This window comes from Sinohyriopsis cumingii, chromosome 5 (assembly GCF_028554795.1).
Source record: "Sinohyriopsis cumingii isolate HCF-2022 chromosome 5, ASM2855479v2, whole genome shotgun sequence".
NCBI classification, from domain to species: Eukaryota; Metazoa; Mollusca; class Bivalvia; order Unionida; family Unionidae; genus Sinohyriopsis; species Sinohyriopsis cumingii.
In genome coordinates this window covers 70,653,699-70,670,319 of record NC_142965.1, presented here as the reverse complement: position 1 = coordinate 70,670,319, position 16,621 = coordinate 70,653,699, and the positions used below count along the sequence as shown (strand labels likewise).

General features: G+C 35.9%; 1 long non-coding RNA gene across 3 annotated transcripts in view; it reads right to left on the bottom strand.

The window, feature by feature from the left end:
* The window catches only part of LOC149799399 (uncharacterized), a 185,738-nt gene extending 171,853 nt beyond the window's left edge, over positions 1-13,885 (bottom strand). For 2 of the 3 annotated variants that reach the window (XR_016421169.1, XR_016421166.1), the window contains exon 1: positions 3,801-3,995. This is a non-coding gene — a long non-coding RNA (uncharacterized LOC149799399). Of the gene's footprint in view, positions 1-3,800; positions 3,996-13,806 lie in introns of those variants that run through there. The other variant, XR_016421168.1, reaches the window with a different exon arrangement.
* Between the last annotated feature and the right edge of the window lie 2,736 nt (positions 13,886-16,621).

The window sequence follows — 16,621 nt, the reverse complement described above, 5'->3', positions numbered from 1 at the left end:
ACAATGTGTCGTTGCCGTAATGCAGTTTTGACCTTTTGGTTATCTAAAGTTCATCGTCTCTGCGCATTAGTACACGCAGTCAAGTTGACTGTATCGTCTCTTACGTCTCTAATCACTGACTGGAATTAAGAATAAGAGCAATCAAAGTCATGCTATTAAGATGCGCTTCATTGTGACGTCATCAGTATATTGTGATGTCTGTCGCATCAGCCTTGTGCGCTATCACTTCAAGTCAAGGAGTTAGACTTTTTCCTCCAATGTGCTAAACTATTTATGACGGTATAGATGGGCTTTATTGTGACGTCATCAATATATTGTGACGTCTGCCGCATCAGCCTTGTGTTCTATCACTTTAAGTAAGGGATTTCAGACTTTTTTCCTCCAGCGTATTGGGCACAATTTTTTTATTTTGCTCTGAAATCTTTGCAAAGAAAAGATCGTATCAAGTGCACAGTCTAAATTGAGTGTGATGATGTTATCCAAGCGCAGTTTTCTCCAGATAACATTATGAATCTAAATTTTAGCGTTGTTGCATCATCTTATCCAAGGGAGGTAACAATGTGAACAGTATGGCTCAATAAAGCGCTGATTTCAAAAAGGGGACTCTTAATGCGCCGCAGATGTATGTCTTAAGCATACATACATACATACATACATACATACATACATACATACATACATACATACATACATACATACATACACTAACCGCACCGGTGGCGTAGTGGATAGAGTGTCCGCCTCGGATGCGGGAGGTCGTGGGTTCGATCTCCAGCCGAGTCATACCAAAGACTTACAAAAATTGTACTAACAGCTGCCTCGCTTGGCGCCCAGCATGAAGAGGTTAGTGTTAGGACTGGTTGGCCTGGTGTCAGGATAATGTGACTGGGTGGGACATCATGCTACATGTCTGCGGCATCATGCCCCAGTGCCAGACATCACTATCAACTGCCACACTGCAGACATCGTAGCGATATGTCTGAAAAATTGTTAAAGCTACGTTAAAAATCCAAATCACACACACACATACATCCAAATCACACACACATACCTACCTACCCACCTACCTACCTACCTACCTATACATACATAGACCATATGTCATGGTATTGCTGGCTCAACATATGCGACGATAGAACTGGGTATACGTTTTTAGCATTTGGGTGAGCGTTATACGCAACCAAATACAGTATACATGAATGGAGAATACTAGTTCAAAAGTTCGATCCAAAGACACTTTTATATTCAATGTTCTTGGCGCTTGTAAAATCTTGTATTATTAGTCTAACTTAATAAAAATAGGTCAAATTATTTATTTTCACATAGCTCTCGAAAGCTTGAAGGGAACTTTGTGGAACATTAAAAACGTAAGTAATGTAGTTATTGACGAAACGAATTTCATTGTTAACTCGAAGATCGTAAACTTTTATACCATTCATAACGTGTTTCAAAGCAGAATTATGTATAATGTTTATAATAAATTTATATAATTTTACATGCCTCGTTTCCGACTAATTGTAACGATAGATTTAAAGCTCATATGTCAAATTTACATGATTTAAACAGATATCATGTGCTTTATTCGGATTTTGTCATATCATTCAGGGTGCTCCTAAAATCCATATATCAATGGTTGTGAACACTATATATCAATGATTGTGGATACCATATATCAATGAAAGCGAATTCCATATATCAATGATTCTAGATATCATATATCAATGATTGTGCATACCATATATCAATGATTCTGTATACCATATATCAATCATTGTGAATTCCATATATCAATGAACGTGCATGCCACATATCAGTGACTGTAAATACCATATATCAATGATTGTGAATTCCATATATTAATGATTATGTATGCCATATATCAATGACTGTGAATTCCATATATCAATGATTGTGAATTCCATATATCAATAATTGCGAGTTCTACATATCCATGTTTGTGAATACAAGCCTAAAAAGGACCATCTAAAGGCGATTTACTGTACACGTTCATGTCTGGATGTCTGGATTATTAGCGGTTAATGAGCTACAATACAATGTATTTTCCAAGACCTTTGAATTAGGGTCCAGAATCAACGGAATCGGAAACACGTACGAGTTCAAAACTAAATCAGGAAGTTTGAAAATAAAAAGAGGAAATTATGTCTTTGTCTTTTGGATTTCAGTTTTGGTTATAACATAATGCTGGCCAATTTCTGCTTTGTGAAGACGTTCACACGTATTTAGTTATAACATAATGCTGGCCAATTTCTGCTTTTTGAAGACGTTCACAGGCAATAAGTTATAGCATAATGCTAGCCAATGCCTGATTTTTAAGTGAGTTCACAAGAATTTAAAATATTTATTTCTGCTTGATTAGACTTTTGAAAATGCAGGTCAAGTCCGGAAAAGTACACATCATTTTCTGTATTAGGAATGGGAACTGTTGTACGCCCTAAACTAGCTTAAATAATTCACGAGATGCTCTACAAAAATAGAACAAGTGTAATCTCTCTCTCTCTCTCTCTCTCTCTCTCTCTCTCTCTCACACACACACACACAGACACACACGTCGTGAGCGACTTAAGGAATAACAATGAAAATGTGAATACAAACAAATACATAATTAGATAAGAAAAATGCCAATTTCTGTCTTGATTTACGTTTATAAATATTAGCGAATGTAACCGAAAGTATCTTCTTTCATCTTACTAGCTTCCTGAAATTTTGTTAATTAATTAAAAATAAATTGTATCTACAAAATCTTTTTAAATCAGACACATTTTACTATTTGCTTTAAAAAGTTGCTACAATCATGTTCATAATAAATTCAGCTAAATCAATAAATCACTCAAAATTAATGCTTTTGTTTTCATATGGTTGCAAATTTTGTGTAAGAAGTTTTGATGCCCCGAGCTAGTCATTTACATATATATTGCACATACATACATACATACTTACATACATACATACATACATACATACATACATACATACATACATACATACATACATACATACATACATACATATACACATACATACAAACATACATACATACATACATACATACATACATACATACATACATACATACATACATACATATACAAATACATATCAATTACCTGCGATTATACTGAAATATGAAAACTCTTAAATATACAAAATTAACAAATGGACAAAAATGAAAGGCAACAAAAAGAAAAAAAAATACTAAAGTGAACAAGATCAAAATGTTTTATGAAAAGATAAATAGTTTGAAAATAAAAGACCAACGACAAGCAATATGGAATTTCCACAGCCAAAAATATCACTTGATTCAAATGAAAATTTAGTATTCCGGAACAACTGTGATTACGAGTATACGTTGGTACAAGTAGAAGTTGGTATGAGTCGAATTGGGTACTAGTAGAACTGCGTATTTGCAGACGTTGGTACGAGTAGAAGCTGTCACTAGTAACAGTTTGTTTGAGTAGAAGTTGGTACCAGTTGAAGCTGGTACGATAAGAAATTGGTAATTTAGTACGTGTAGAAGTTGTCACTAGAAGAAGAATTAGTCTTACTAGCCTTACCAGTGGAATCACTGGTAAACAATATCGTTTCCTTAACACCGTGATATCTTTATTATGATTTTTGTCATGCCTCGTCGTTGAAGTTATTGTCATCGTTTGCAAAGACTCCTTGATCAGGATCATCGGTATATAACATTCTAAGAACATTATGTATACGCTTATACATTAATGGAAGAACTTATTGACCACTCCTAATGCACGTCTTTATCAAGTTTTAAGGTTACTCACCTGTAATTTACGCTGACTATGTCACCTTCCCACCCATCGCCCAATTTGCCTCACAACTACAAGCCTGCTATCATATCCCAATGCATTGCTCCCCATCTGACTAACGAGTGACTGCTCCTGACCGATACACCACATCAAAATCAATGGAGTCACACAAATCATTGATAAACTCCTTTAGACGACTAAACCAGCCCTAAAAGCCACACTATGTCGACTCTCCATCTATTGGCATAATTAGCCTTATGTAATTTATACTTTCAGACTGAATCTGTCTTTCTATGGTGGTTGAAAATGAAAAGAGCGCATTGTATTCCATCACCCTTGCATATAGAAGTTAAATTTTATCGATTACCTGGCAAAGAGCTGTTGTACAGATCTTAAATACAAATTGTAAATTTCTTAACTATTGAAGAATTATTATGGTGGATATAAAAGCGGAGAAAGTTTATTTGATGGAGGTCAAAAATTCTCTGCCTACGTGTAACATTTTGAAAAGACACACGTCGCTGTGCTGGCTGTCTCGCGAAGGTGATTGTATACCCTTTTGTACTGAATTGTTCAGTTTTATGTGAATCGGCGGCCTGTATGATAAAGCGAGCATTTGAAATCGAAAAACAGGTTCTATTCAGCCTCTATCACGCTTTTCTGACTTCATTCTGTTCATTCGCTACACTTACAATTCAGTAACAATGTAAGTGAACAATATCCGTCAAATTGTCCCCTATACACCATTTATCATGGCTGATACGTCATCGGCATATTGTATCAAAATAAAAGCACCATGGAACCCACTGCAAAGCGATTTCAAATAATATGATCGCATAGCAGCTGATACTGTTCTCCACGAAAAAAAGCCTTTTCAAATATTTGATAATGTCTAAGCCACGTGACAGCGATAAAATGCTTTTCAATTATAAACGTGGATTAGATCACGCTGGAGTGAATTTCGTATCGACTTTGTTTTTATCCGATACCGACAAAGCGATCGAATGATCTTCCTGTTCAGACCATGACTGCGAAACTAATGCAATAGTTAAACCGTTTATGTATGCCATGCCAGTGGTCTAAGAGTGAAACTGTATTTTTTATATTACTATAACTCCAAATATTGACAGCTTTATAATAGTGTTTGCAGAATTTATCCCAAGCACTATATATAGTTTCTGATCAAGACATTATAATCATGAGTGCAGATTATTCAAATGTCCTTTTTTAATTAAATCCTAAATGTAAAATAAGATTGCCCTCAAAACGATATAATCACCAAATATGCGGATTAATTATCGATTATATGTATTCATGCTGAAAATCACTCATCTGCGTCATATTATTGAGACTTATATAAGAAAGACACAGGTAATATATTTATATAAGCAGTGCAAGTGTATTTCTCGTTTCCTCGTATTATGCCAGACAAGTAATGTTTAATTAGAGTCGGTACATGATAAAACAAATTAAAACCATCATCTTTTATGAGCTTTTCTACTGAACATAAAATATTAATTATACAAAACAAAGATAATAAATCTAAAGAAGCACAAATTGATATTTACAATACATCGCACAATGAAACAGTCCAGCATGTATACATACATACATACATACATACATACATACCTGTGTGCGTGCATACATGTATGTATGTATGTATGTATGTATGTATGTACGTATTATGCAACACATATACACACATACAACACTTAACAGTTATAGTACACACAGCATTGTCAGATTTAAATAATACAATTATTGAAAAATGCATACAAATATATACATAAATTAAATTCACTAAAATTGATTCATAAGGTTGTTTCAAGGAGATTGGTCAGATGTGACGAAAATTTCGGCTAGGCTAACCGAAAGAGCTTTCGTTTTAAAATAAAGAAGAGGCCAAAGTAGACATGAGATTGCTCTCCTGGCTAGCATCACCCAGAATAAATTTTGGCCAGCAGCATGTTTTCTGTACAAATGCTGTTGATTGCAAATGTTACGAAAACAATTGTTTCAAGATTTCTATATTTTCTGTTTATATCTTCAGCCGTATTTGATGGCACATTATCATAATTTGTCCAATAATGAAACCTTGATGCCAAGATGCTTTTTGTCAAATTTGACTGCAGTTCTTTTAAGAAAAATGAGTTAATATTTCAGCATCAGCAAGAACATTTGACGAGGGATATATAAATTGAATGGTCTCCAAGCCATAGTGCTTTCTGTAAGATTTGGAAAAATTCAGTTCAGCGTTTTTCAGAAGTAAAATAAATTTTTTCTAAGTCTTTTACAGTAACGATGTACATACATGATGTCGGATCGTCATCATTTGTAAGCATACGAGTTTCATTCAGGTCATAATGTTCTCTGTCAAACCTAGCCAATGTCAGTTCATCAGATTTTGAGAAGAGTTCTTTTTAAACGTTTTCTACTTTTGATAATGGCGGATATATTTGGAAAAGGAACGACATTATTTCTATCTACTTTAAAGACCAAAACTCAAGATTTCTGTCAAATTTGGGTAAATTCAGTTCAACCTTCTTTTGTTGTTTTTCTTTTTTTTTTTCTTCTTTTCTTCTAAAAGAAGTCATTTAACGTTTATTATTAACATTTTCAGTAATGGGAGGTCACATTTAATCGCGGACAGGCATAATTTAAATTAAATGGAAAGTCCTTCAAGCCAGGTTACTTCCTGAAAATTTAGTCAAATTCTGTTCAACAAGTCTGAAAAAGTTGTTCAAATTTGTGTTATCTCTATATTTAGTAACAACTGCCATATTTGATGGCGGGTCGATATGATTGGTCTTTCTTTGGTGTTTTACGGCACAACAACACAGGCATGTTAATTAGTTCAAAGACGAATTGGACCAAAGCGACTTGCCCCAAGACAAATCACGGCAGCCGACATAGGCGGATACGATGATAGGATTGCCGCTCACTGTCAAATATACCCCACGACGGTCGATTAAAGACTGATGTAGGATGATGCAATAAGCTCACTTAAGATGTGAAAATTGGTATTTGTCAACATAAATAGACAGGTACAACCAACGACTGTATGGAACATAACTTGATTAGATAGATGCTGTTGAGGATGATTATAATATATATCGTGTTAATATAAAAGAAGAAAAATAAATGATAAGGAACTAATCGATGAAAATGAAGGAGGAAAAAAAATAGAATTATACCATTATCTGAATGTTACATGTGCTCAGCGGCGTACTAAGGGGGATGCGAGGGAGAGGGCGGTCGGCCTCGGGTGACAAGGGGGGGGGGGGCATCGGGAGAGTTGAAATACCGGTACAAGGTTTGAAACAAAATTCGCCAAAGTAAAATTTATTTCCAATTTGCTTATGACAGCCCTGTACTTTTTAAAAATACACTTGCAAACATTATATATTTTTCTGTGTGTTTACATTTCAAAATTATGTGTGGGGGGTGCCAAAGGAAGGATTCGCCCCGGGTGCCAAATACTATAGGTACGCCTGTCAATGTAATATTGTGGAATGGCAGTCGTGGATCTTTCTATGTCAGAAAACTTTAATACAATGCTAAACGTGAATGGTTCCTGATAATAAATAATGAGAGCTTATGTACAAGAAAAGAGTAAAAACTGAAGAAAAAAATGTATAATTGCTGGTAGAATACAAGCGATATATTCACTCGCAACAGTAACACAAAAACGTACTGCTCCCTTACAAACAAAACACGGAAATACATATATAGGGGCGTTTATGATTGGGAAGGGTTTGTGATTAATACAATACATGGGGGAGGGGATCTGTTTATGAAGATACCGTTCTAACACTTGTCTCTGTTTTATCGGTTGTTTAGGATACCGACTTTACATCCAAACAACCACAGAAGTCTCTTTAAAAAATATAAATGGTGCAACCAAATAGCTCAAATAGACCACTTAAAACGATTTTCTTTTACCCGAGATAGGTAAAAATTAAAATAATTAGAAAAATGGAAACTGCGTTACACTTGCTAAAATTTTTTAGCCTCTCCTTTTCGTCAAAATATGTTTCTTTTCTTTTTATTTTGTATTATTTTAGATTTCAGGTTTATACCGTCATATGATCATAGGAATGGATTCAACGCCTGTTTGTACTGTCCAATTGTAAATCTTTTTTTTTTAAGCGTCACTTACCTAGCAGTGAGTTTCTTTCAAATCAAATAATTCTTTTGTTGCTTAAATTTAGTCTTGATTAACAGTTGATTGGATATCTTTTTCAATGCAAAACATACACGTGCTTGTTCTCTCATATCGAAAAGAAACATACTTCTCGAAAGAATGACATATCTTGATTAAGGTATTGTAGGTCGTATAGTAGATACGTTAAGTATGTCTTACAGTAGATACATGATGTATGTCTTACAGTAGATTTATGACGTATGTCTTATGTAACAGCCCAGTTGATCTATGCTGTGGTGTTCCACAGGGGTCTGTTATTGGACCTGTTCTCTTCATTCTGTACACTCATTCGCTCTCAAGTGTCATAGATCATCATCCAGTGTCTCACCAATTGTACGCTGATGACACCCAAATATACAAATCTAGCCACCCGACTGAAGTTGATGCTACCATCCAAGGTGTAGAGAGGTGCATTTCTGATGTGAAATCATGAATGACATATAACAAGCTGCAGATGAATGATGATGATTAAACTGAGGCCATTCTGATCACAACACAAAGACTTTCCCATTCACATCCTTTACCTCAAACAATAAATATCAGCAATACCAACATTAAATTCACACAATCAGTACGAAACCTAATGTTACTCTGTACAGTACTCTCACACTGCACCAACATGTCATGAACAAATGCAAGGCTGCATATCTTGAGCTGAGACGCATCAGCTCCACTCGCAAATATCTTTCAGTTGATGCCACTAAAACACGTGTGTGTTCATTAGTACTTTCAAGACTAGACTATTGCAACTCAATTCTGTCTGGTTCATATCAATATCTGCTCCAAAAACTTCAAAAAAATCAAAACGCAGCTGCTCGGATCATACTTAGAGTACCACGATCAGAGCACACCTCCCCGCTGCTCTGTACCCTACACTGGCTATCCATTCGATCCAGAATCAAACACAAAATTTGTTCTCTGTGCTAAGTTTCACTGTCGGACTCTAGTCCAACATACCTATCTGACCTCACTCATGTGTAGACACCAGCAAGATACTTTCGCTCCTCTTCTGACAATCGTATACTCGTTATTCCCACTATGAAAACAAAGTCATATGGACAGCGTTCTTTTGCATACCAGGGCCCAGCAACGTGGAACGAATTGCCCACTGAACTTAGACACAAAGACACAGTGATCACATTCAAGAGGGCTCTCAAAACTCACTTATTTCAACTGCAAGAACAAACTTAAAGACCTAATAATGTTTCTACCTTAAATATTCACAGCATGTTTTTTTTTAATGTTTTCTAATTTCATGGTGTTTGTTTTGTAATCATATCATTATATGTTGGTTTTTTTTTATATTTTACATGTGTTGCCTAATGTTGTAAAGCGCTTAGAGCTTCTAATGATTAGGCGCTATACAAAGTCCTCATTATTATTATTATTATTATTATTATTATAGAAGAAACATGGTGTAGCTTATAATAGATACATGACATAGGTCTTATAGTAGAAACATGACGTAGATCTTATTGTAGATACATGACGTAGGTCTTACAGTAGATACATGACTTAGGTCTTATAGTAGATACATGATGTCGGTCTTGCAGTAGATACACGACGAAGGTTTCTCAGTAGATACATGACGTAGGTCTCATAACAGATACATTACGTAGATCTTATGGTAGCTATATGACGTACGTCTTATAGTAGATACATGACGTAGGTCTTACAGTAGATACATGACGTAGGTCTTATAGTAGATAAATGATGTAGGTCTTATAGTAGATAAATGACGTAGGTCTTACAGTAGATACATGACGTAGGTCTTATAGTAGATACATGACGTAGGTCTTATAGTAGATAAATGATGTAGGTCTTACAGTAGATACATGACGTAGGTCTTATAGTAGATACATGACGTAGGTCTTATAGTAGATACATGACGTAGGTCTTACAGTAGATACATGACGTAGGTCTTATAGTAGATACATGACGTAGGTCTTATAGTAGATAAACGATGTAGGTCTTACAGTAGATACATGACGTAGGTCTTACAGTAGATACATGACGTAGGTCTTATAGTAGATAAATGACGTAGGTCTTACATCATATACATGATGTAGGTATTATAGTAGATACATGACGTAGGTCTTATAGTAGATAAATGACGTAGGTCTTACAGTAGATACATGATGTAGGTCTTATAGTAGATACATGACGTAGGTCTTATAGTAGATAAATGATGTAGGTCTTACAGTAGATACATGACGTAGGTCTTACAGTAGATACATGACGTAGGTCTTACAGTAGATACATGACGTAGGTCTTATAGTAGATAAATGACGTAGGTCTTATAGTAGATACATGACGTAGGTCTTACAGTAGATACATGACGTAGGTGGTACCGTATATACCTTACGTAGGTCTTACAGTAGATACATGACGTAGGTCTTACAGTAGATACATGACGTAGGTCTTATAGTAGATACATGATGTAGGTCTTATAGTAGATACATGATGTCGGTCTTACAGTAGATACATGACGTAGGTCTTACAGTAGATACATGACGTAGGTCTTACAGTAGATACATGATGTATGTCTTACAGTAGATACATGACGTTGAATTTAGAGTAGATACATAGAGGATATTTACTTGAAACGAGTGAATAACGGATATATTTCATCGAGTGGATGAAAAACTCAGTATTTTCACGAGTGGCAAAGCAAATATTCTTTTTATTTTATGCTCACATACGTTGGGTACCTAAAGTTTGTGACACAGTGAATTAGCAGATTTCTTGCGGTAATGTCAGCTGTTTACCGTACGTGTTCTGCTGTGCTATGTGTCCATGCGCACAAAATTAGTTCCGCATCAGAGTGATAAAAATTAATTGATATTTCCAGAATAACAAATTACAAGTTTCAAAGATAACAGACAGGGATTATTAGTCTGCTAATAATTATTTATTAATGATCAATTTGTTAAGGTACAAAATCAAAGGGAGGTAAGTATGTTCTGACCAAAAAATATCAATATTATTTTAATTAGAAAATCAAGTAATTCACTGCTTAGCATAAAATAAATTACGTAAGTCTTACAGTGGTTACATTACGTAATACCACGAATTTAAGAAAATTAATCAATTGTCAACAAATTGTTTCCAAAAATGTGTAACATAGGTTAATGTGACCAGGGCCGTAGAAAGTGATCACGGGAGCTGGGATAAGAAACACCCGGGTATCTCCTAGTTCTTGTTCAAACAATTTTTTTTCTGCTATAAATTTAGAAAGCATTGTTAGGCCCGGGTCCCTTTGTGGATATATACCGGTTCCCCCCCCCCCCCCTTTGTCGACCTGAATATGACCTATATATTGTCAACATGATGTTTCCAAAATGATCTAATACAGACTAATGTGACCTGTGTTTAATGTCAGATTGACACTGAATTAATCAATTATGATCATAGTTTCAGCGAGCGTTACGCTTAACAACCATCCGTATTTCCTGTGTGCCATGCTATATCAGCGAGCGATACGCTTAACAACCATCCGTATTTCCTGTGTGCCATGCTATATCAGCGAGCGTAACACTTAATAACCATCCGTATTTCCTGTGTGCCATGCTATATAAGCGAGTGATACGCTTAACAACCATCCGTATTTCCTGTGTGCCATGCTATATCAGCGAGTGATACGCTTAACAACCATCCGTATTTCCTGTGTGCCATGCTATATCAGCGAGTGATACGCTTAAGAACCATCCGTATTTCCTGTGTGCCATGCGTTATCAGCGAGCGTTACGCTTAACAACCATCCGTATTTCCTGTGTGCCATGCTATATCAGCGAGCGATACGCTTAACAAACATCCGTATTTCCTGTGTGCCATGCTATATCAGTGACAAACTGAGTTCTATCCGCTTCAAATCCAGATGACTGCTAAAAATGTTCAATTGTAAAGTGTGATTTGGATTTTTAACGTAGCTTAAACAATTTTTCAATCATATCGCTACGATGTCTGCAGTGTGGCAGTTTAAAGTGATGTCTAGCACTGGGGCATCATGCCGCAGACATGTAGCATGATGTCCCATCCAGTCACATTATGACACCAGGCCGACCAGTTCTAACACTAACCTCTTAATGTTGAGCGCCAAGCGAGGCAGCTGTTAGTACCATTTTTGTAAGTCTTTGGTATGACTCGGCCGGAAATCGAACCCACGACCTCCCGTATCCGAGACGGACGCTCTAACCAATAGGCCACCGGAGCGGTTCAATTGTAAAGAAATATCCAATCACTATTTAGTTTCATTCAGTAGAAATGTCCGAAAATGGCGAATCAAGGTTTAAACTTTACTTTGTTTTATAGGTTATTTTTAAAATGCGACTTTTAATATACGGAGAAGTAAGTAGCAGTGACATATTTTTGTGCGCGATACATTTTTTTCCCAAGGTGCACTCAAGTTGCAGCTTTCTGTGTTAATGAGTGAATATTTATTGTATTGAAGGCTGTGTGCGATATTTAAGCAAAGCTTTATAAATCCAAGAAAGAATGTGAAAGCGACCTTTCCTGATTTGTTACACCACTCTGTCATAATGAGTCGACTTTACATGCTTCACCTTAATATATACATCGAAATACTAGTTAAATTCCAAGACCCACGGACAACACGAATGAAGTAAATCCAATATTTTGTCAGATTAGAAACTGAGATACCGTCGCGTGTTGCTTTTCCGAATTAATTACAAAATGAACGAACGCGTGCCACCAGTGAAAGAGTAGCACTATTGAAATCGAGAGTTTTTGATGCACTTCGTGTGCCACAAAAATTAAAAAAAAATATGAAAAAAATAAATAAAAAAAATCTTGACGTGACAACTTTTGGCACGCGTGCCATAGGTTGCCGACCCCTAGGCTATATCATGTCCAGAAAATAAGAGCTAAGTACTTTTCTCAATGACACGCCAAAGCAGCAGACATGGGCTGGTATTGGAAGTGTATGGAACCCGCGACCCTTAGCTTACGAGTCTCAAAGTTGCAAAAGCAGCACCCATCGAAATAATTCAACGTTACAGCAACCTCCTTGATTTACGTCCAAATAAGGACTTTTGGAGTGGCGTGGTTTTATAATTTTTCTGTATTTAAACTGAATAAAAGAGTATTCTTATTATAACACGTTGTGTGCGAAGAGATTGAAAGATAAGGTAACTAGAAAGCAGGTGGAGATAGGCTAAGAACATACACAGTGTGTGCAACTCACTTAAACAATGAAAGACAGCAAAAGAGACATAAATTTCAGTCTTAAAAAATCATTGTTTCTCGATGTAGATCACACTTTACGACTGATATATTTGGAGTTAAAACATACAATTACGTGGTTTGTATTTAAGGATTTTTGTTGTGTCAGTATCTGTAATATATGCGAAATCATACTTATACATATTAGGATTATATTAGGGTTCATTTAAAGACAACGATGCACAGTCTTAACAACCTATTTACCGTAGGCATCAATTTTCATTTACAATCTGGGTGTGAAAATGGAGACTGCTTTCCTGTGCAGCCCCACAATCAGAATATGACTGGAGCACAGACAATGGACCATTTACCAATTACCAGATATTTGAGAATGGTAAAGGAACAAAAGTAAAATAAAATAATCAAATCATACTTTTGATGTTAGCTTGCCATTGCAAGTATATCAACATGTGCGAAACCCTTCACCACTCTTTAGGATTAAATATCATTTAAATTGCTCGGCATATCGCACATAATAATGTATAAAAATTGCGTGAAACGAAATCTGCACGAGACGTTGTAATCAAACGAACTTCGTAAATAATTGAGGAAGTAATCAAGAAGTGTACTTACAAATCCAAATCCACGAAACAAAAATTTAAATTGCTATTTGACGAACGATCAGTTTAATATGTCCGTCCTATGTGGCCGGTATATCTGCAAGTGGGGTATATTGGTTTTGTCACCAATTTTATACTTGTGTACTTTTAACAATGTACTATTGTCGTTCTGATACTGAAAAGGTATTTAAATTTCAATAGTTTATATCTGAGCAGAAAACACTATTGTCCCTTGCTTGTATTAATATGTATAGTACATTCATTTTAAAGAAGTAAGAACAAAACGTTGGTAAGAACACGAGAGAACAACTCTTTATAAAAGAATAGCTATATTCAAGTGCCTGTATTGTAAATTGCTGAAAAGACTTGGATTGTATCTAACGGCACATACAGTTCCCTCTAAAAGACTGAACAAGACAGCTTTGTTGAATAAAACAATCCCTTTGCCATATCATTATGTTTGTTTTCAATGCGGGCAACTGTGTAACAATGTCGTTAAATCCCACTGACAAAAGAAGGCGAGATATAAATTCTGTTCGCAAGAGAATTTTCGCTAAGTGAAAGCGTAAATGAATATACAGTCTTGAAACAGATAGAAAATCGCACCTATCATACCCTTCATCGGTCACAAGACGCTGGGATTTAAGCGAGTTTACACTTTTCGAGGAGTTTTCGCGAATATAATCGACCTCAATGGAGTGCAGATCCAATTATAAGTAATTGATCCCAATTGAATATCCAAATATACATATCTGTTATGCGATCTTTGTAAAATATCTTTAAAATAATTAAATATAAAACAATTAATTGATCTATATCTTGTCCATGACTTTATTGTCAGCGTTCTAATGGATCTCAGGTACCATTGAAGAATCTTCAATGATGTTCAACCGGTTACATTCACAGATTGTCGATGGAATTGTAATCCGCATAATGCATATTATAGCACATCATAATAGTTAGATAATAAACCGTTATTGCAATTATAAAACTTTACAGCAAATAAAACAATTCATCACAATAAATTCAACAACATATGCTACACTTCATACATGTACATGAGAATAAATTCTTATAGACGGGGTGGGTGGGTATCACAAACTGATATTCTCTACACATATTTAAGAAATTAAATTTTTTGTATTAAATTATCTGTATTCTGACCTTGATAAATGCATTTTTCAGTCACGCATTGTTTCTATATAATATGAAGACAAAATAAGAAAATTGATATGTAGAACAAGGAAAGCAGTTGACATTTAGCAAGTGTACGAAGTCATCTAATATAAATGTCAAATAATCGCGCATTCTCAAAATGCATTTACATTCAATGTTTCAATACTTGATTTTGCCCAATAGAAACTGACATTCTCTAGCCATTAGAGTTCCAGCCACCACCGTGTCCCACGTCACGTCACCCACCCACTTCCGACTATCTTTTTCCCTTCAAAATACAGTTCTTCTGATCTGTGGCACCAATGTTAATATAAAGAAGAGAAGCAACGACCAACTTATATTCTCTGTTATTAGTGATAATCTCTCTCTCTCTCTCTCTCTCTCTCTCTCTCTGAATGCAGTTGAATTGGCATTGAAAATTATTGCCATGCTAGTCCAAACAATTTTAAAAAGCACCCATTGTCCACGCAACTCAAATACTAAATTCTTTCCAGTGATGTCGCCATACTTGCTATCACTTTTAACTAACTGACCGATCGCGTGTTCTGGGGATCCCGTAGTCACAAGAGGGGAACAGCATAATTGTTCGTTGTTGTTGTAGGGTTTAACGCCATTTTTCAGCACACGATAGGCTATACATGGCGGCCAGTATTATTGGTGGAGGAAGAACCCGAGAAATCCACGGAAAGAACCACCGACCCTCGAGAAGCTACTGGCAAGCTTTCTCACATACCCACACTGGTCGAATCCGAGACTCGAACCTACACAGAAAGAGGTGAGATGGCAGTGATCCGTAACGGAGAGCGCTTTAGACCACTCGGCCACTCAGGGCCCCCATAATTGTTCGTTGACAAGTGATATTTCTTCTGCATTGTTGGACATTACAGTTTCAATATCATTGTAGCTCCCATGACTTCAGGCATTTAGGCATGGTCAAGTGCGCCAAATGCAGGACTGATAATAATAGGAAGTACCATTATCGGACTATTGGCCGGAAATATCAAAATATATCGTATTATTTGAGGTTTAGAAACTATTCCTTTTTGGACAAAGTACTCATTTCATTTTCAATCAGCATGAAAAAATTGGACTCTTATATCGATTTGTCGGCGATAGTGTTATATCAGTTTGGAACAAAAATGACATCAATGACGAGGCAAAGTCGAACAGAAAGTAACTGTATGAAAAATTCGTATTCAATTATTCAGTTGATGGCAAACAATAAAAAGCATCCAGCAGCGATCTGATGACATATTTTAACAACACCGGTGCGTTCAACTATTCATCAACAGGAGGCGGGAGATGAAAGCAAAATGTAAACAGATCTTACTCGTCGCCATGGTTGCGTAACGAGTTGCTCGTGCGCTCTATACCAGTTTAATCGGTCATGGTGCAGTATACAAACGAGACTCAAAACTGCTTAATAGTAGCGAATTAAAATCTCAGTCAAGCTGATAACTTTACTTTTGGACCAGTCCATGTTTTGTTAGCACATATATTTACATTCTTGTGTAATTTGTATTGCCATCAGATTTATTTACCTGTAGGCACTTATTAAACGGTATACATATAAAGCTCATAGACCATCGAATATCCAGGTAAATATCTACGATACATCCATCGAATATCCAGGTAAATATCTACGATACATC